This window comes from Macaca thibetana, chromosome 11 (assembly GCF_024542745.1).
Source record: "Macaca thibetana thibetana isolate TM-01 chromosome 11, ASM2454274v1, whole genome shotgun sequence".
Taxonomy (NCBI): domain Eukaryota; kingdom Metazoa; phylum Chordata; class Mammalia; order Primates; family Cercopithecidae; genus Macaca; species Macaca thibetana.
The window spans coordinates 67,338,782-67,361,103 of record NC_065588.1 but is presented as its reverse complement, the minus strand read 5'-3'; the positions used below and the strand labels follow the sequence as shown (position 1 = coordinate 67,361,103).

The 22,322-nt window shown below is 37.6% G+C and overlaps 1 protein-coding gene across 1 annotated transcript in view; it reads left to right on the top strand.

Moving 5' to 3' along the window:
• The first annotated feature begins 2,287 nt into the window (after positions 1–2,287).
• The window catches only part of TSPAN8 (tetraspanin 8), an 88,351-nt gene continuing 68,316 nt past the window's right edge, over positions 2,288–22,322 (top strand). Inside the window, exon 1 of the mRNA XM_050746632.1 lies at positions 2,288–2,305. The gene's annotated coding sequence lies outside the window, so the exon portion shown is untranslated. The remainder of the gene's footprint in view (positions 2,306–22,322) is intronic.

Here is a 22,322-nt window from a genome sequence, read left to right as displayed (position 1 = left end):
TTTTAGAACATATATTAATATCATTCACTAAAATATAGCCTGAAGACTAAACATTATTTTTATTTTGACAATATTTCCCATGTAACTTAACATGTTAAATAATGCTGTTTACCTCCCTTTTGGATGCTTACCTGTCTTTTGGATGCCCTCTGTAGCATTCCAAAGTTAAAGGGTCAAAAAAGACCATTTTGAAGCTGAAATTGGATTTTGGGGAGCCTATTAAATATGTTAAAGATTTAAAACACTTGATATTATGAACTAGAATTCCATGTCACCATAAGTCATTCATTTAGTCAAAATGATGAGTCAGAAATGTTTAAAAAGGCAAAAACCTTTACTCGTTGATAAAAGGAAGACTTAGCTTTCCAAACCATCTGTCTTTTGTCTTTCCATCATTTTTTCCCTTTTGTAGTATATTTAAAAGGCAAACAAAATCTTTCATTATCTTATCTACATGAAAATCTTGTTAAAGAGAGAAAGCCAAATTTCACCCTTGCATTAGCAGACTATTAATGTCAATCCCAATTTTTAATAAAACCTCATAGACAAATCTACCCAATATTAATCAGTTTTATCATATGGCAAGATTTTTATAAACCTTTTATAACCCTTTATAAATTTTTGTTAAAGAGCAGATTAGTGCTTTAAGAAAGCTCTGTTGTGCTTTTATTTTGATGTTCAATTTACAGTAAAACCAAATAATACCCTTCTAAATTTAGTCAATATTTTCACACATAGAATTTCTTTTACAAGGTTAATTTTTACAAACCTTCCACATCTTGTTTTAACCTTCAGCTTTATTTAATTTAACACAATCATTTAACCCTTTAAACTAGGCAAAAATGTACATTCTCATGCCTTCTTATAATCTCTTACAAAAAACACATTTCATTCTCCTCACACATCTTGCATGCAAACCTATTTTTTCAGTAGTCCCAATTACTTTTTATAATGATAATGCTTAGTAACTTTCACTCTTGGTGCATAAATGTTCTTTTATAAATCCTTTTATAAATGGGCTTACGTTGACCATCTATGACGTGTTTGAACTTTCTGACTTGTCCTAAACATCTCTCTTTTAAACAACCAGTCATTTTCCTTTAGCCTTAGGACAAGAATTTACCATACAAGATCCTTCCTTATATACAATCTCTTTTCTTTTATGCCTTCTTTGCATAGCTAAGAGGCATGGTTAATTTCACATGTTCCCAGGGCTTATTTAGAATTTAATGCCTCCAAAATAAATTGAACAATTTTCAAAAGTCAAAGAAACAGTTTAATACCTTAAAGCATTTAGCAAGCTTAACATCTGACCTGCATAATTTAAACCAAATATTTACACTTTTGAAGACATTTTAATTTTACCAATAATCTTTTAAACTGTATTTCCCAAAGATTACTAAAGTTACAAGAAGTAAATAAAAGTCATTATACTTTTTACATTTCTGACAAAATATTTGACTTAAGCACTTATTATTATTAAACCAATTAGTTAAAACTCTTTCACATATAAACATTACATACACAATACATATATAAATTTACCTAGACAGAAGAAGATTACTACAGTAGTTGTAAAATTTTTCATTTGCCAGTTTTTAATTTTCTTAATTGGATTATTGGCTTTTGGATAGAGTCCTTGGAAAAACAGCTCCAGGAAAGGGTCTCTGGTGCCTCCTGTTTTTTCCAAGGAGTCTCAGGTTGTTCGAGCCTGAATATCCACTTTTAATTAAGCTGACTTTTAACCATAGCTCTCTTTAATAAAGTCCTTTTAAACATTCTTATTGCTTGACTTTACCCAGGCCAAATGGTCAACATTTCTGGATTTTCAGCTTTATTGAAAGTAACCTCACAGGTGCTTTGAGACAGGAAAATTCAAGATAGTTTGTGGAGAGGAACATAATTTTAAAACGGCAAAGGTCATGAAATACCAATTAGAAAGACTCATCCCCTAAGCTAGGGATTGAAACCCAAACCCAGGCCACCATTGTGAAAAGAGAAAGCACCACCACATGGTTACAAGGTCAAGCTTTCAAGGACATACTGACCAGTTTGTTAGGCTGTCTTGAACAGCAGGCATATGTGGTTCTAGGCACACATTTTATCTCAAGGTACCCACCCCTCTTTGTGACAGAACAATATAGAAAGCCACACAAAGCACACCAGATTCACTATAGCTTAAGACCAGACTCAGTTTTTTTTTTTGTATTAATCCAAACTGTACAGAACAGATAAACAGTGATTTTTATCATTCATTTAACTGGTTTGCACAGAGAGAGAGATATGGAGGCCAGAAGTCTGACTGGTAAGAAATTATTACCCTTTTGCCAGCATGCCAGGCTTCTGGGTTTTACTTCCCTGAGCAGCCCTAGTGACCTGACTTGCTGCACCATCCCCTGGGGGACCAAGCCATATCATAAAACAAAATTATCTTTTTTCATTCTGGCCAGAGAAAAATTCATGTGACAAGACACAGACATTTGCCACTCTGTTTAGCACCCAATATCAAATGGCAAGGCTTAAATTTACCCTCAGATGGGCCCTGCCATCTTTAATCCAACCTCTGTCTAGGAGTTTCAACATGTGGTCTCTAGGCAATATGGTTGCCCTGAGTAATGAAAAAAAAAGATAGAAAAAAAAAAGCACTACCTGTTGCAGGGTGGGGAAGTGAAGACCTCAGAGAGGCCAGAGAAAGATCCACCCATTGCAGCAACACTGAAAAGTTCAAGTGGCTGCTTGTTGGTTGTGATGGGATCTTTTCCAGCAGTACCATCAGCTCTCAAGTTTCCCCTTTTAGGAAGGAAAGAGCTCCCCATGTCCAGTGATCCTGTACGTGCCTAATCCTGTAACCCTTAGCCATCAGCAAAGAGTGTAAGGCATATTAATCCAAAGAGAATAACAGTTAACATCTCATAGGGCCAAACCTGTTCTTAGCCAAAAGGGACTTTATCGAGAGCCCTCATTTTTAAATGTACTTCAGTGCATTGTAGTTCATTCAGAATGTTCCACTGTAAGTTATCTTTAGTAAGCTTTTACCATTTCTACAAGACTTTGCTGCATCCTAGACCTAATGTATAGACCAGAAGGAACTCAGTTTTCAAGAGATTAAGGATTCCATTTTACCTAAAATATTGGCTTTACTCTTAGGTTCTCCTAATTAACTTAGCCAATAATTTTTCCTACTTGGGCATGCAAGAAAAATGAAACAAAGGGGTAGGACACAAAAATCCCTGTGAATTTTCAAAAGCCAAATTTTATAACTCCTGCAATATTACTGCTTACTAGCAGTTCCTTTCTGACCCAGTCAGATGTAAGAGGTCTCTAACTGGATCCAAACCAGTTAATTCCCAGATCAAATCGATTCCTGGACCCAGCCTAGTTGCTGTGACAACTTCCAAGCCCAGTTTGGATCAGAAATTTGCTCAAAGAAACTCGAATAGCTCAAAACACAAATATGTGGCTCTGAAATCCAAGAGAGCACTTAACTCATGATCCCCAGCTATTCTGAGACATCAATGGACACAAGTGGGTCCTGCAGGCACCTTGCTTGTTCACTCAGTGCTCCTGGGGGTCACTAGAAGCTCTCCTTCAGATCCTGCTTCTGACACCATCTGATAAAAGAAAAACTTTAGCCAAATTAAATTTAAAGGAATTTTATTGAGCAATGAACAATTGGTGAATTGGCAACTCCCATAATCACAGCAGATTCACAGAGACTCCAGTGCAGCCACATGGTGAAAGATGATTTATAGACAAAAAAAGGGAAATGATGTACAGAAATTGGAAGTGAGCTACAGAATGGCTGGATTGGTTATAGCTCGGTGTTTGCCTTATTTCTACACAATTTGAACACTCAGCAGTGTATGAATGGTTAAAGTACAGCTGCTCAGATTGGCCAAGACTCAGCTATTGTTACAGGCACATACTCCTAAGTTAGGTTTTCAATTTTGTCTACCTATTAAAAGCTAGGTTGCAGTTCATCCACAAGGACTCAAATATAGAAATGCAGAGTCCTTCTCAGGTCATATTTAGTTTGCTTTAACAGGCCAATGCCAAGAAGAGTTTTTTCCTAGGTTGTCTTCTAGATTCTTATGTTTTTAGGTCATAGATTTAAGTCTACAATCCATCTTCAATTGATTTTCTTAATATGGTAAAATACAGGAATCCAGTTTCATTTTTCTACATGTGGCTATCCAGTTTCCCACAACCATTTATTAAATAGAGTATCCCTTCCCCAATTTATATTTTATATGCTTCATTGATGATCAGTTGGTTGTAAGTATTTGGCTTTATTTCTCGTTCTCTGTTCTGTTCCATTGGTCTATGTGTCTATACCAGTATAAAGCTGTTTTGGTAATTGTAGTCTTGTGATATAATTTGAAGTCAGGTAATGTGATGCCTCCAGATTTGTTCTTTTTGCTTAGGATTATTTTGGTTATTTGGGCTCTTCTTTGATTCCATATGAATTTCATGGTTGTTTTTTTCTAATTCTCTGAAAAATGATGTTGCTGTTTTGACAGGAATTCCATTGAATCTACAGTTTGCTTTGTCTAGTACGGTCATTTGCATGGTATTGTTCTTTCTACTCCATAAGCAGTGTTTCGTAGTTCTCCTTGTAGCAATCTTTCATTTCCTTGGTTAAGTATATTGCTTGGTATTAATATTTTTTGCAGCTTCTATAAAATCATATTGATATTATTTCAATTTTTAAAATTTATTAAGACTTGTTTTGTGTCCTATTGTATACTCTATCTTGGAGAATGTTTTATATACTGATGAGAGGATTGTATATTTTGCAGTTCTTGGGTAGAATGTTCTGTAAATATCTGTTACGTCTGTTTATTCTAGACTGAAGTTTAAGTTCATTGTTTCTTTGCTGACTTTCTGCCTAGATAATCTTCCTAGTGCTGTCAGTGAATGTTGAAGTCCCCTACTATTATTGTGTTGCTGTCTATCTCTTTTCTCAGGTCTAGTGGTAATTTGGGAGCTCTAGAATTAGATGCATATATATTTTGGATTGTAATATCTTCTTGTTGCGTGAATCATTCTATCATTATATTCTGTCATTATATAATGTAATAATCTTTGCCTTTTTTTTTTTTTTTTTTTTACTATTATTGCTTTAAAGTAAGCTACTCCTCCTTGCTTTGCTTTCTATTTGGATGAAATATCTTTTTCCTCTCCTTTACCTTGAATCTATAAGAATCCTTACATGTTAGGTGAGTCTCTTGAAGACAGCAGATATTTCGCTTGTGATTTTTTAATCCATTTTACCAATCTGTATCTATTAAGTGGAGCATTTAGACCACATATGTTCAACATTAATATTGAGATTCAAGGTACTGTGCCAGTCATTTTGTTGATTGTTACCTAGCTACTTTGTTTTTTGTTTTGTTTTGTTTCATTTTGTTTTTGTTTTCTAGACCATGTGGGTCTGATGCTTTCAAGAGGTTCCATTCTGGTGAATATTGACCTTTTGTTTCAAGATTTAGAACTCCTCTCAGCATTTCTTGTAGAAGTCATCTGGTAGTGACAAATTTCCTCAACATTTTCTAGTCTGAGAAAGATCTTATTTCTTCATTTATAAAACTTAGTTTTGCTAGATACAAAATTTTGGGCTTACAGTAATTCAGTTTAAGGAGGCTAAAGATAGGACCCAAAGCCCTTCGGCCTTGTAAGGTTTCTGCTGAGAATTCTGCTGTTAGTCTGATAAGTTTTCCTTTATAAGTTACATGATGCTTTTGTCTCACTGCTCTTAGAACTCTTTCTTTCATGTTGATTTTAGATAGCCTGATGAATATATACCTTGGTGATATCCTTTTAGCAATTTATCTCCCAGGAGTTCTTTGAGCTTCTTCTGTTTGGATATCTAAATCTCTAACGAGGCCAGTAATGTGACCTGTCCTCAAGTCTCCTAGCAGTGGGTAATAGCACCAGCTGTGATGGGGTGGCAGGGGAGTAACATAGACTTTGCAAAATTCCTTGGTTATAAATAGCCTTAATGTGTTTGCTTTCTCAAATGCCAGGTATAGTAGCAATGAACTGGTTCTATGGACAGACTCAGGACCTCCTGGTTATCTCCCACACTTGTAGCAAGACAGTTCTTACTCCAGCAGCATTCTGCCAGCAGCAGCTAGCTAGGTTCCAGGCAGTCTGTGCTCAGAACCCAAAAGTGCCCCATGCCATAAATACTCACTAGGGAGACAGCAACAACAAAATTTTGTATCCAGCAAAACTAAGTTTTATAAATGAAGAAATAAGATCTTTCTCAGACAAGGAAATGTTGAGGAAATTTGTCACTACCAGACGACTTCTACAAGAAATGCTGAGAGAAGTTCTAAATCTTGAAACAAAAGGTCAATATTCACCAGAATGGAACCTCTTGAAAGCATCAGACCCACATGGTCTAGAAAACAAAAACAAAATGAAACAAAACAAAACAAAAAACAAAGTAGCTAGGTAACAATCAACAAAATGACTGGCACAGTACCTTGAATCTCAATATTAATATTGAACATAAATGGTCTAAATGCTCCACTTAATAGATACAGATTGGTAAAATGGATTAAAAAATCACAAGCGAAATATCTGCTGTCTTCAAGAGACTCACCTAACATGTAAGGATTCTTATAGATTCAAGGTAAAGGACAGGAAAAAGATATTTCATCCAAATAGAAAGCAAAGCAAGGAGGAGTAGCTTACTTTAAAGCAATAATAGTTAAAAAAAAAAGGCAAAGATTATTACATTATATAATGATAGAATATAATGACAGAATGATTCACGCAACAAGAAGATATTACAATCCAAAATATATATGCATCTAATTCTAGAGCTCCCAAATTACCACTAGACCTGAGAAAAGAGATAGACAGCAATACAATAATAGGTTCCAGGCAGTCTGTGCTCAGAACCCAAAAGTGCCCCATGCCATAAACACTCGCTAGGGAGACAGTAACTGGGACTTTCAGGCCAGGTGCCTCTTGGTCTGCCACCCAGCTTTTGCATTTGTGGCTGTAGCACACTTCTCACTCACCCTTCAGTTCTGGCCAAGGAAGTTTCTCCCCACTCAAGATAATATTGTGAATCTCAATTGCGAGCTTCTTTCAACCTCTGACTACCGCCTGTGCTACCTGGCCAACTTCTGGGAGATTCCCTATGAGGTAGGATCAGGAATGGCTTCCCTCTATCCTCACTAGCAACTGGGAATACATGCAAAGCATGTCCTAATGCCACTCCTCATATACTCCCCACTGCTCACCAAATCAGCTCCTGTGCTGGACAGGAGGTTAAGGCCTTCCCTATGGCCTGGATTGATAGGTTCTCTGATGAGAATGTATATCCCAGAGGCAGTTTATTCCCATGTCATACTCTTGGGACTCAGTTTTTTGACTGGCTCATGGTGTAGGATGCAGCCCACTGCTGCTTTCAAAGCATGTGTGGTTTCTTTCAGCTGTTTTCCTGTTAAGTTCCTGTGTTGCTTCTTGGAAAAAAGTTCACAGTGTGAATCTCTCCATACTATTTTGTCTTTCCAAGTGGGAGAGGTATGCTAACAATGCCTTCAATCTGCTGTCTTGGGGGTTTAAAAATATATATATATATGTATATAAAAACCTTAACATAGGTATGCATGTATAAGAATAAACATAGCATAATTAGGGTTTGGTACTATCCATGGTATCAGGCATACACCTGGGATCTTCAGATGTATCTCTTAAGGGTAAGGGGGGATTACTATTTTACCTAAATTTGTTTATCTATCCTTGATTTTTTCTGAAAACATGCTCATTCAATGTTTTCTTTGCTTCTGTATGCCATCCACTTCCTTTTCATAAAGCATCTTTTCCTTATTCTTCTTCTCTTTGGCTTAAGTTGGCAAGAATCTGATTTTGTTGTCTACATCCAAACTACTCTAATACAAAATCATCTCATGATCCAAAGTAACCTTATCTAGTTCGTCTCATTTGCTGGATCCCATCTTCTCTTTTAGGTTCCTAAAATGTGACATGCTTTCTCATGGCCTACGACAATAAAATCTTTCGCTCTCTCATCTGCCTAATGAATTCTTATTCCTTCAATCTTTCTTCACACCTCTTTGGCAAGGACTTCCCTGGACTCTTTCCATCCACGGTTATAGGCTCTAATCCTATTGCATCCTTTACATAGCAATATTGAGACAACTTTTATTATGTGTCCAAAACCATTAAGCATTTTACATACATTGACTAATTTAATTCTTCCTATGGCTTTACAAGGATAAGTACAGTTATTACCCCCTTCATTTTGTAGCTGATGAAACAGGAACATACAGGTTTAGTAACACCCTGAAACCCAGCTAATAAATGGCACACCTAGAACCAAGGTTTTGAACCACTGAGTTGCACTGTCTTTCAGAGATCCCTTTTAAATTTGTTTACATGTCTGTCTTCACCTCTAGGCTTTCCTTTCTTCAGCTTTGTAATTCCAGAACACAGCAGGAGCCTGGCATATAGGAAAAGTAAATAAATGAGAGAATGAACCCAATTTCCCTTGGCTATTGCACTTAATCTCTTATTTTGTGGATGTAATTACAGTTGACCTTTGAACAAAGAGGGGATTAGGGACACTGTTACCTCATGCAGTCAAAAATTTGCATGTACCTTTTGATTTCCCAAAAACTTAACCACTAATAGCCTACTGTTGACTGGAAGCCTTACCGTTACATACATAAACAATAGAGTAACACATGTTCTGTATGTTACATGTATTATATACTATATTCTTACAATAAAGTAAGATAAAGAGAAGAAAATGTTAAGGAAAGTATTTATAATAATACATTTATAGTAATGTACTGTATTTATCAATTGTGAATTTATGCTATCTATTTACAAGATGAATTATCTGTCTGAAATGGAGGGCGACTGCAGCTGCAGACCTCACTCTATGGTACATATCAAGAAATTCAGCTTTTTCTTGTAATGCCATGACTCTTTTCCACTTCTTGGGAACACTTCCAGCATCACTAGTGGTGGTACATATGGGAACCATGGTGTTGTTATTCAAGATTTAAGATACTGTATAAATGATGAAAAATATGTGAGAACTGCAAGAGATCACTTTTTACTGCAATATACAGTTTACTGGAGAGATGCACTGCTCAGGGTCACTCCTCATTTGAAGCCAATGCTTGCAACACTTGAGTTCACCCCAGTAGCAATGGGAGGTGGCTATGAAATGATTACAGTTGTGCAATATGTACTACAGTTAATTTTATACAACTGTGAGTTAATACTGCATCTTTACATTTGTTTACCTTTCTCTAAACTGCAAATGACACACAGACCCTGTGTAAGGTCTGTGTTTGTGTGTAAGTTTTGATAAATTTTAACTTTTAAAAATTTATATATATTTTATAGTATTTAATGATAAAATAGACATATATTTTATGCATTCACAACATGTCTTTTTCTTAATTTTTCAGTATTTCTAGGCTATACAGTTGTCTGTTGTTTTCAAATTGCCACATATCTCTAAAACATTTTCCAATGTATTTATTGAAAACAAAATCAGTGAATAGGTGGGCCTCACACCGTTCAAACCTATTTTATTTATGGGTCAACTGTACTTTATTTTCTCATTCTAAGATGCATATTTTAAAAAATATTTCTGAAATTAGAAAATATGTTACAAATGATGTATATTTTTAATTGGGTGGCTCCCTCCCCTTCACCCTGCTATCCTGAAAAGCTGATATTAAAAGTGGCACATTTCACAATTCATGGCCACATCAAATCAAGAAAATACTACGATCATTTTGTTTGCTGCCTTTTGCCAAACCATGGGAATTGAGCTCCTTCTTATTGGAGTTTCTCTTCTGAAACATCATTCTATCTGCCTGACTCACTCTTACTGAGTTGGGTTGCTCCTAATCCTATCAGTAGGCCTTGTAGCTTTTCCCCCAAAAGTCAGGGCTGTGACCATAGGTAGATAATTGTCTGTTATGATGATACGTTAATATGGCCTTAAAAGAGAAGTAGACAGGTTCAGATGGCAGTGAAAATCAGTCGAGAGACTGCGCTAACTTGCAGCAGGGCCTGGGTATTGGTTGGTGAGGAGTCCTGCACATAACAAAAGGGGCCTTGCTTTAACCTCCTCCTCCATCTGACTTACGATGTGAATACAGAATATTTCAGTTGTATTGCCTTATTTCCCTCTTCCATCACAGCTTACGTACCCTTGAATATGAGCTACTTCTTGAGAATATACTCAAGAAGGCCAATCATTCTTCTCCCTGCCAATTCCAGGACTGAATAATAGGATCAATCAGGCTTTCATCACCTGCCCATCCCCTTCCTCTCAACCGTGGCCTGTATCAGAATGACAACTGCCTGTTGGAGGTTCTATTCTGAAATGTCTCTGGATTTTGTTCTGACTTTTTCTGTCATGGAGAAATAGAACCTCTAAGTGCCGACCTTAGTGTTTGCCTGCTGCTTCTCTTTCTAGTCCTTCCTCTATACTAGTTTAGACTAATTACTATGGTGAATCCAATTCAATCTATGCACTTACTTGCTTATAGCAGCTGTGCTCCCGCTCATTACTTTCCAGATGAAGTCCTTTGCACATAAGCACATATTCACAATCTGATTTCTGTTGGGACTTTAGGAAAAGATTATCTCCTGTTTTCTCTCAATGTTAGAATGTCATGGATATTAAGTTACCCTCCTGAATTAATGCAAGCTTTCCAAGGAAAAACAAAAACAAAAAAACAAAAAGAGTGGCTTTTTGGTTTTTGCTTTTGAAACAAGGATGCCAAAATGCACTGTGACACCACTGTAGTTAATATGTGGTTTGTAATTTTCCCCAGTTGGATTCTTCCTGGTCAGCCAGAGTCCCCTTTTAATTGCTGTGAACAAATGTCTAACCAGAGAGAGCTTCTCTAGAGATGACTTTTTTTTTCTTCTTTGCAGAGAATTCGTCATTTGCAAGAAAGACAAACAAAACTCCTTTATTCTGTAGAAAATATTTAATTAGTTTACCTCCTATAACTGTGAGAAAGTAGGAAGTGTTTTCTTGATGGGAGCATGTAATTAGTTCTTTTATGTGTTGACAATTTCAAACTATAATCTAGGAAAGCTTCCTTTAGCCTAAGGGAGAAAGTGGGCTCAAGAGGCATCTTGGTGTCATGTGGTGAAGGAAAGAATCAGTCCTATGGGAAGTGGCTGTACAGGTCACCAGAAAGTGAGTGTCTGTGATCTGGGAGAGCTAGGACCTTCTGCTTCTGCTACTACCACAGGGCAAGTTAGGATGAAGGGTTCATCAAGCAATGAAACCCTAGGGAGGTAACTTTCACTGTCCCTTGAGTCTCACATCCAAAGAAGTCTAACAGAGCTCTGGACTTCGTCTGGAAAGTAATGAGAGGGAGCACAGCTGCTGTAAGCTAGTGAGTGCATAGATTGAATTGGATTCACCATAGTGCCACTTTGATCAATTGCCACCTTGACCGAAACTTAGGTTTTTATTTTTGTTTCTGTTTTTGAGAGACAGGGTCTCACTCTGTTGCCCAGGCTGGAATGCAGTGCTTTAATCATGGCCCACTAAAACCTCAAACTCCTGAGCTCAAGCTATCTTATCACCAAAGCCTCCAGAGTAGCTGGGATTACAGGCATGCGCCACTGCCCCTGGCTAATTTTTAAACTTTTTGTAGAGATAGGATCTCACTATGTTTCCCAGGCTGGTTTTGAACTCTTGGCCTCAAGTGATCTTCCTGCCTCGGCCTCCCAAATTGCTGCGATTACAGGTGTGAGCCACTGCACCTGGTATCCGAATATTAGCTTTCATGTTTCATTTTTTATTTAGTCATCTTTAGCAAAAAGATATTTTAAGTCTTAAGTGATGACTTGAATAAAACATATTACAAGTCCACCTTACCACTCCCCAGCCCTGAAAAGCAATAACTAAAGTGACAGCTTCTTTAAGGACAATCTGCTTTCATTATTTAGTATAAACTGGAGCTTACACTTCCGAAATCTGAGTCTGTCATAGTATATTAGGTTTGGGTTTTTAAGAATTATTTCAGTTTCCTCTTGGCCTGTAGCTACCCATTGTCTTAAATGGAACTTTAGATCCTTTATAGAAGGTACATTTAAGTGCAGTTTCCAGGTATAGGGACTTCTTCAATGAGCTACATCCTATATGACATAGTGAGAATGGGATGGTACAACCTCCATCCAAAGCTAAGGTGAGACATGGAAGAGGGAGGACTCCTACAGAACTAACTAAAGGAACATATCTATGATGGTACTATGACTAAGAAAACACAACTCAATAAACTGAGTTGTTTTTCTCTGCCTTCGGATTTTAAGAGAAAGAGGCAAAAGGTGTCTTTATTTATGCTATAAATAGTGTAACTTTATAACAGAGAGTTATTTAAAATTCAAAAGCCAAGCAAATAACTTTATAGGTGTATATTATATGTGTATCCCCTAACCTTGAAGGCCAAACACACACACACACACACACACACACACACACACACACACGCTGTGGCACATGGTAATACTTAATAATGATTTCTTAAGTGAATAAATCTTGCTTTCTTTATATACTGGGCTGACTCCCCTATACCTTCTAAATCTTTTAGCATCATTATGCTTTTAGTATGTACTTATTATTAATGTCCAGCATGTCAAAGTTAATCATAATGGCTAACACGTACTTACTTGGGGTTATTATTGGTACCAAGCTATATATATATGTGGATATATAAATATTTCTACACAATAACCCTAAGGGTCTAAGAGTTAGGTACTACTATTATTTTGGTTTTAAAGATAAGACTGAGGCATAAAAAGTGTTTTTTTTTTTAATACTTGCAAGGTCAAATAGTTATAGTAAATGACAGTATTCAAATATAGACAGAATCATTGCTAGGTCCTCAGTTACAAAAAAAAAAAAAAAATCCCTGAATTTGTTTCTCTAGGCCTGCTTACTTGAAGTAGGGGAAAGAGGATTGCTAAATAACCTCTGTTAACCCAAAAGCCGGTGACTATGAGTTCTAGTCCTACTTTCAAGGCTTTCCTATAGAACATACAGTCTCTTAAGAAGAACTGACATTGATTGGAAGCCTTCTCTGTGCTAGACACTGTCCTAAGCAGTCATACAGACAGCATGTCATGGAATGCTCGCAACCACTTATGGGTAAGAATTCCTACCCTTGTTTTGCAGATGAGGAAACTTAGGTTTTGGAAGTGGACATCAGTTGCCCAGGGTCTCACTGTTGTTAGACCACTGAGCTGGGACTCATATCTGGGCCCATCTGACTCTAAAGTTTATTTCATACCTGGTGTTACCCTAAATTTTTAGGAATTTCCAATTGATCTGTCTTTCCACTGTTAGTGGCAACATGGTAATTGTTGTGTATTTTAATGAGTTGAATGTTCCACAGAGAATGTGTTAAGCTTTATTCTTACTACAAAATATTAGTGAAGCAAATAGTAGGAATTCCTGCCAAACTCAGATTGGGATTATTCCTCTTATGTATTTTCCTTATTATACAAGATGGATGAACCATTACAACTATTATATTAGTATTAAATAACCAAGGTATTCTGGTTACAAATGTAGAAAAGTCATCTGTTAGGCACTCAGCTAAGTATATCATCATACTGCAGGTTTCATTATGGGTTGCTTTGAATGAAAATGTATACTGCAGAAATTATTAATTAACTTTGGTTTTCTTACTAGAGTACAATTGACTTTATTTGATGTTAGCTGTTATGAATGAACACAGAAAGAATGCCTTAGCCATGTTTATCTGTTTGTAAGCATAGTGAAGGTAAAGGCTCTGTTTGCCAAACACTTTGAATTCAGCAGGAGCCCAGTAAATACTGTAGAATGAATGGTAGGAATCCAGTTAGCTTAAACTCTGAAACTGACAAAGCTTAGGTGCTTGCTTCCCATTTTTGACCTTCTTTCTCCTCCCTGAATGACTAATCACCTTCCACCTCTACCTGCTGTTCCTGTTTGCTCCAAGCACCAAGTAAAATAACCTGGTCAAAACTAACATTGGCCACTTACAGAGTTAATTCTTTGAGAAGTATTTGCAATTTCCAAAGGGTATTAGAGACAAGACAGTGTTCATGTTAGAATGTTACTATTGGCTGTAGTCAGGGAGCCCCCAAAACCTGTCAAGCCAGTTTGGAAAGAGGTGACTGTTGATGTATTAGATAAGCTCTGTAAGATGAGAGAATGATGTGCTTCATTTGTAGACGGTGTGGCATTGCCTTGATTACGTCTGGGCTCCTGCCTTTATCTTTCCTCCAATTTCATGGTGGTTCTGTGTATCAGAGCACATGCCACCTGGTTTAGAACTCAATGCACTCCACTGCTTGTCTCTCTCCCTCAGTAACACAGGGGAGATTTCCTTTCTCATGTATTCACTTCATGCAGTGTCCCCGATCCACAGTCATCATGCATTACAAAGGGTAATCAGTGCTGAGAACAATTAATAATCAAGCAATATAACCCAAGCAGAAATCTCAACAGGTTGCACATAAATAATCTCTATAATTTCTTAATATTCATCTAAGGATTGGCAAACTAAGGCCCTTGGGCTAAATCAAGGATAATACTTGCTTTTGTATGCCCAATGGCTAAGAATAGTTTTTATATTTTTTAAAGTTGGAAAATATAAAAAGAAGCAGAATATTTCATGACATGTGAAAAGTATATGAAATTCAAATATCAGTGACCACAAGTAAAGTTTTAGTGGAACACTTTATTCATTGCTTATTAATTTATGTATTGCTTATTCATTTATATATTGTCTATAGCTGCTTTTGTACTACAGTGCCTATGTTGAGTTGCTGTGACAAAGACCTGCAAAGCCTGAAGTATTTGTTATCTGGACTTTTACAGAAAAGGTTTGCTTAACCCTGCTTTAGTCACTCATCTGATATCAACCAGGAGAGCTGCTTGGAAATCACTGTTAAACACATACATGCCATTTTCTCGATGTAGACACTTGTTTTCCCAGGAAGGTCTGCCAGCTTGATTAATTGCATCAGTAGATATACATACTGGACAATCTGGCTCACGTTTGCCTGTGCTGCTGCCAAGCTGTCTATGTTGCTTAGTAATGATTGTGTGTCACCAGTGACCTTAAGGAAATAATGGATTAGAAATAGAAAGAAATGTAATTGGAAGTTGATAACATTATTAGTTCTATAATATAATTTTTCTGCCCTTTATACAGTTTAGTAACTGAGTTTAGAAACCATTATAAAGAATGAAAGACAGAATAAAGCAAGACAGACAGATATAATTCCCATCCATTAGCAAAATGTAAACAAATGAAAACCCAGAGAAATTAAACAAGTTTCCTACTGAGACGTGACAATGTGCCAGCAGCCCTTGCTGGCTCTCAGTGCCTCCTTGGCCTCAGCATCCTCTCTGGTGGTGCTTGAGGAGCCCTTCAACCCGCCACTGCACTGTGGGAGCCCCTCTCTGGGCTTGCAGAGGCTGGAGCCAGCTACCTCTGCTTGCAGGGAGGTGTGGATGGCGAGGTGTGGGTGGCAACCAGGGGGCTGCATGTCACACTCGCAGACCAGCACAAGTTCCTGGTGGGCACAGGCTCCCCCGGACCCCGCATTTGGAGGGCCAGGGCGATACTGGCCGGGAGCAATGAGGGGCTTATCACCCGGGCCAGCAGCTGGGGAGGGTGTGCTGGCTCCCCCAGCACTGCTGGGCCACCCACCCTGCACTCAAAGTTTCGCTGGGCCTCAGCTGCCTCCCCGGGCAGGGCTGCAGACCTGCAGCCTGCCATGCCTGAGCCCCAGGTGGCCTCCGGAGCCTCCCTGACGGGCGCTGCCCCAGCTCTGCTGTGCCCGGTCCCATAGACCACCCAAAGGCTGAGGAGCAGCTCCGCCCCCACAGCCCCAAGGTGGGATCCACTAGGGGAAGCCAGCTGGGCTCCTGAGTCTGGTGGGAACTTGGAGAACTTTCATGTCTAGCTGGAGAATTGTAAATGCACCAATCAGCACTCTGTATCTAACTAATCTAGTGGGGACTTGGAGAACTTTTATGTCTAGCTAGAGGATCGTAAATGCACCAATCAGCACTCTGTGTCTACCTAAAGGTTTGTAAATGCACCAATCAGTGCTCTGTGTCTAGCTCAAGGTTTGTAAACGCACCAATCAGTGCTCTGTGTCTAGCTCAAGGTTTGTAAATGCACCAATCAGCACTGTGTCAAAATGGACCCATCAGCTCTCTGTAAAATGGGCCAATCAGCTCTCTGTAAAATGGACCAATCAGCAGGATATAGATGGGGTCAGATAAGGGAATAAAAACAGGCTGTCCAAGCCAGCAGTGGCAAACTGGTTCGGGTCCCTTTCCACAGTGTGGAAGCTTTGTTCTTTCGCTCTTTACAGTCAGTGTTGCTGCTGCTCACTCCACGCCTGGTTTATGAGCTGTAACACTCACTGTGAAGGTCTGCAGCTTCACTCCTGAAGTTAGTGAGACCACGAACCCACCAGAAGGAAGAAACTCTGGACACGTCTGAACATCAGAAGGAACAAACTCCGGATACACCATCTTTAAAAACTGTAACACTCACCGCAAGGGTCCACGGCTTCATTCTTGAAGTCAGCGAGACCAAGAACTTACCAATTCCGGGCATACTATCATATAGTTACTGAATGGCAAAACTAGGCCTAGACACCGGGTATCCCAATACCTTATTTCATTATTTTGCTTCTTGGTAATGAAACTGCCATGCATATGATGTGTGAAGAATAGTCTTACAGATTTCGGACAGGGGCTCTTTTTACTCATTTTCCTGGAAAAGCTATGTAAGGGCATTTAACTAATTAAATTGGATCTAATTTATTCCCTTTTTTCATCAATAGGCAGTAAAATTAACAGGATCTTGGAGGAACTTTTTTCATCTCTTTCACTTGGGAGGACAGGATTATTATTAGATGAAGCTTGAAATGAATATTGAATGCATGTATTGCCCCTAGATTTCTGTTCACAATTAGTGGACCCCAAATGCATACATTTCTGTTCTATAGAATTTTTTTTCCAGAGAAAGGACCCTTTTACAACATAAGATGTGCTAAGGTGGTAACATACCTCTGATCAAGGGTGTCACGTGTATATAGCTTGCTACCAGTGGTTTGGCGGTGTGTGTTAGAGTTAATGACTTTTGACACTGAAGTTTTTGCATTGCTAGATTTTTATAACCGTATTTTTTAGAGGTGATGAATTTCTACTCTTCTTAACATGTTACCCCAACGAAGAGGCATGTGTTTGCAAAGTTGCATTTTAGGCAACTCTAAAGAAACTATATTGTTTTAGAGAACAATGTGAAGTTTATGTCTTTAGTAATTCTTTGTATATGGAAAGTTACAGGAATAAAGAGTACCAGATGTGTGAAATTAAAGATAATTAAGGGATTAATTCTGTACATCCAAACTGTGTGTAAATTTAGTGTTGGCATTTCCTTTAATTGATTTCCAGGATTCAGTCTTGGCAGTTCTACCTCATTGATGGTAATTCTATGTGCAATGTATGGAGGAGCATCTGATTAGTCTATTAAAGCAGAGTGCATTTATATTATAGCTTAAATGTGTTATTTAATTATTCTTTGACTATTGTCCATACATCTTTGTTTCTTGCAGAAAAAAGGTTTGTTGAATTGTTACCAGTTTGAAACGTAGTGTAGTGAAGTCAATTATTAAAATGATGGCAGCAAGGGGTCAGGGAATGGGGTGCTTTATCCCTTCCAGCTTGGGGAGTATGTACTTCTTGGCCAGATAATGTTATGATTGGTAACATCTATAAGATTCATCACCATAGTTTATATACTAAAGCCAGGGGAGAAAAATATTAATAGGTACTTCCTGCCTCTTCCTTGACTCCTGTCCCAGAGTAACTGATTTATGCAAATGATAATATAACTATTATATTGATGGATCATGCCAAAAAAGGAAAAAAATGATCAGGGTAAACAATTACAAAAAGTTCTTTTCCTTTCCTCTGTCCCTCTTCTTCCCTCCCCTCCCCTTCCCTCCCTCCCTCCCTCTCTTCCTTTCTTCCTTCTTTCCTTTCTCCCTCCCTTCCCTCCCTCCCTCCCTCCCTCCTTCCTCCCTCCCTCCCTCCCTCCTTCCTTCCTTCCCTCCTTCCTTCCTTCCTTCCTTCATAATTAGTAGCTTATTTGTTCTTCCTATAAAAAGTATACTGATGTTGTTTATCCAAACTTCTACTCACCTGGGGGAAACAACAATTAGTTATGGAGACAGGTAGCTAAGCAGAGTTTTGCAAATATGGTTAATCAAGTTTAGAGTGGAAACAGAACAAGACAGAATTCTCAGTAGTATCAATGTGAGGGGAGAGAACTGCATTGCAGCTGTTCTCACTAAGCTCATTGAAGAAAATTTAAATGAAACAACTGTTTGCTTTTGATGAAACAGTAACACATGATGCAGCATGAAATGGAAGAAGAGTGCAAGTCTCAAAGTCAGGAAAGTGATGAGATTTTTAAATTTGTGTATTTCCCTTGGGTGTAACGGTCTCATATTTGTGATGTTTTGCATAATTAAAATGTGGAACTATTTTGTATTTTAAAGTCTGCTGTGGGTTTAGCTGGCATCTGTGTGCAAATTTGTTCTTATTTATTTTCTAACAAAATAAACTTAGACAATTTCTAGAATCTTCCTTGTAGGAAGAAAAAGTCTGTAAAGAAGGCAGAACTCTCTGAAGATGGTGCAAATAGCATGCACACACATAGTCTATTTTTGATGTCCTTAATACATCTGGGTTCCTTAAAAGGAAAATTTGACTTTATATGATTTTTGAAAGAAATGAATAACAATGAATAGGTGTAGAACAGAGAATTTTTAGGGCACCGAAACTATATGATATTATAACGGTGAATACATGTGCGTATACATTTGTCCAAATTCATAGAATGTACAATACCAAGAGTGAACCCTAATGTAGACTATTGTCTTTGGGTGGCAATGATATATCAGTGTAGGTTCGTCAATTGTAACAAACATACCACTTCAGTCGGGGAGGTTATGCATGTATGCGGGGAGGAAGTATATGGGACATCAGTACTTCTCAATTTTACTGTGAACTTAAAATTGCTCTAAAAAAACAAGATATTTAAAGAAACAAATAAATTATCACTTTCTGACTCTGGAGGACATGGTTTATTATTAAAATAGCCCTGTGTTATGCCAATCCTTCTGTTTGCTACAGCTGAAATAAACAAAGGTCCTTTCAGTGGCCAAAAAATAAGATGCAAGGAAAGTAAAAGTCATGATTAAACAGTTCAGGTGGTGGAAATTTCTCAGGAAACTTTTTGGAGGAATGCTGACAGGCAGTTTTCACACTGATTCTACTTTAAAAACATCTCAAGTTTAGGATAATTTTATCAGCCGAATTTTCCATACAACATATTTCTTCCTGGTTCATCGTGAGAAGAAGACTGTCCTTTGAATATTGCAAGGCAAGGGGAACTCATGATTAGCATGACTGCTTTAGCAGGAAATAAATGAAGTCGTTCAGGGAAATGCCTTTGTCTTTTAAAAGGACCAAGCACATCTGTTTGCAGCATCCATATGGGATTGTTAAACCTTGAGTTGTACAACACAAGCCCTATGAAGGAACAATTGTTGCATGATCTTATATTTATGTGCAAGGAACATCCTTGGACTGTTCCTGTATCATAAAAAATAATTAGCTGGGCTTAAAAAACTCTCAATTGCTATATTTAAACCACATGGGGATTAGAATGCATTTTTTGTGTGTTATGGTATAATCTTACAAATATAGGATTTCCTAGACATATATTACTATAACGCAATTATATATACAAAAATATCATGCATATGTATCATATATATTATATATCTCCCATATTCCTAAATGGCTGCTGTCAAAAAGATGCTTTTTAAAATTAATAAAAACATTTACATATCTCCCTCACCTTTGGGTCATATACTGAAAAGCAACTGAGAGGGAGAATACATCCATACCTACTGTTATTCCCAGCTACAGAGCTTACAGCTTAGTTAAAAAGATGATTCTACTGTTGCATTTTTTTCACCCACTCTCAGGCCTGGCACTGTCAAGCTGTTCAAAGAAGGGCATGTCCCTTAACCCCTCTGAATCTCAATTTCCTTTTCCATAAAATGGGGATAATAATGTATAACTCATAATGGTGTTGTCAGATATGATAAGATAATATATAAATAGTTCCTGGCATGTGAACTCACACCCACACTCATATTCAAACTGTAAAGTATTCAGGAAGGATGTCAACAGTAAAAGCATAAAGTATAGACCAAGAAAGACCTGTGACGAGACCAGGAAGGAAGATAAGTAGGGGACTCAAAAGCAAGTGAGTTATAATTTGCTTCCTGTTACTACACCCTCATTTGGCAGAATATCCCTTTCAGTAATTTCTGGTGAAAGGCTGCAAAGAGAGTGTATGTGTGTAAATATTTTGACTCCTTGTATGTCTATCATTGTCATGTGCAGTCTATATCACCATGTACAATCTATCATCACAATAAATTGTCGTGTGGTTGTATATTGAATTCTGAGTTAGGGGGCACTTTCCCATAGAATTTTGAATGTCATTGTTACAGTGTTGTTAGGAAATTCAGGTCAGCAACATGGCAAAATAGGAGGTCCCCAGCTCATGTTCTCCCACCCACTTACCTGGAAGCCATTCATGGACAAATATGCCATTGTGAAAACTTTGAAATTCAGGTGGGAGGTTGCAAAACCCAAGTTAAGCCCAAGACCAAGGAGAGCCACTTTGAGAAGGCAGGCCTGGACTACAGTGGCAGGCTTCCTGAACATGGTCCTTGCTACAGACCAAAAGTGACACCAACTTATGGACTAGCTCCAGCTACATATGGCCATGGTACTAAATTCAGCCCCATTTACCAAGGAACCTGGGAGGAGCCACATCTATCTGTACTGGGAACCAGCTTTTTGTTTCATTTATCTTTTGTATCTTTTTTGTTTCAATTTCATGTAGTTATACTCTGATCTTGGTTATTTCATTTCTTCTGCTGGGTTTGAGTTTGTTTCATTCTTGTTTTTCTAGTTCCTTGAGTTGTGACCTTAGATTGTCCATTTGTGCTCTTTCAGACTGTTTGGTAAAGGCATTTCAGGCTATGAACTTTCCTGTTATCACCACCTTTGCCATATCCCAGAGGTTTTGATAGGTTGTGTTATTGCTCAGTTCAAAGGATTGTTAAATTTCCATCTTGATTTCATTGTTGACCCAGTGATCATTCAGGAGGAGGTTATTTAATTTTCATTTGTTTTCGTGGTTTTGAAGGTTAATTTTGGAGTTGATTTCCAATTTTATTCCACTGTGGTCTGAGCAAGCACTTGATATAATTTCAATTTTCCTAAATTTATTGACACTTGTTTTGTGGCCTATCATACGGTCTATCTTGGAGAAGTTTCCATGTGCTGATGAATAGAATGCATATTCTGCAGTTGTTGGGTTAATATTTTGTAAATATCTGTTGAGTCCACTTGTTTTAGGGTATAGTTTAAATTCATGGTTTGTTGTTGTTGTTGTTGTTGTTGACTTTCTGTCTTGATGACCTGTCTAGTGATGTCAGTGGAGTATTGAAGTACCCCACTATTATTGTGTTGCTGTTTATCTCATTTCTTAGGTCTAATAGTAATTGTTTTATAAATTTTGAAGCTCCGGTGTTAGGTGCATATATATTTAGGATTGTGATATTTTGCTGTTTGACAAGACCTTTTATCATTATATCATGTCCCTCTTTGTTTGAACTGCTATTGCTTTAAACTTTGTTTTGTCTGATATAAGAATAGCTACTTCTGCTTGCTTCTGGTGTCCATTTGCGTGGAATCTCCTTTTCCACCCCTTTACCTTCAGTTTATGTGAGTCCTTATGTTAGGTGAGCCTCTTGAAGGCAGCAGATAACTTGGTTGGTGAATTCTTACCCATTCTGCAATTCTGTATCTTTTAAGTGGAGCATTAACACCATTTACATTCCACATTACTATTGAGATGTGAAGTACTATTCCATTCATGCATATGATTTTTTGCCTGTATAACTTTTTTTAATTACATTTTTGTTTTATAGGTTCTGTGAGATTTATTCTTTAAAGAGGTTTTGTTTTGATGTGTTTCCAGGATTTGTTTCAAGATTTAGAACTCCTTTTAGCAGTTCATATCATGCTGGGTTGGTAGTGGCAAATTCTCTCAGCATTTGTTTAAAGGAAAGAAAGACTATATCTTTCCTTCATTTATGGAGCTTATTTCACTGGATACAAAATT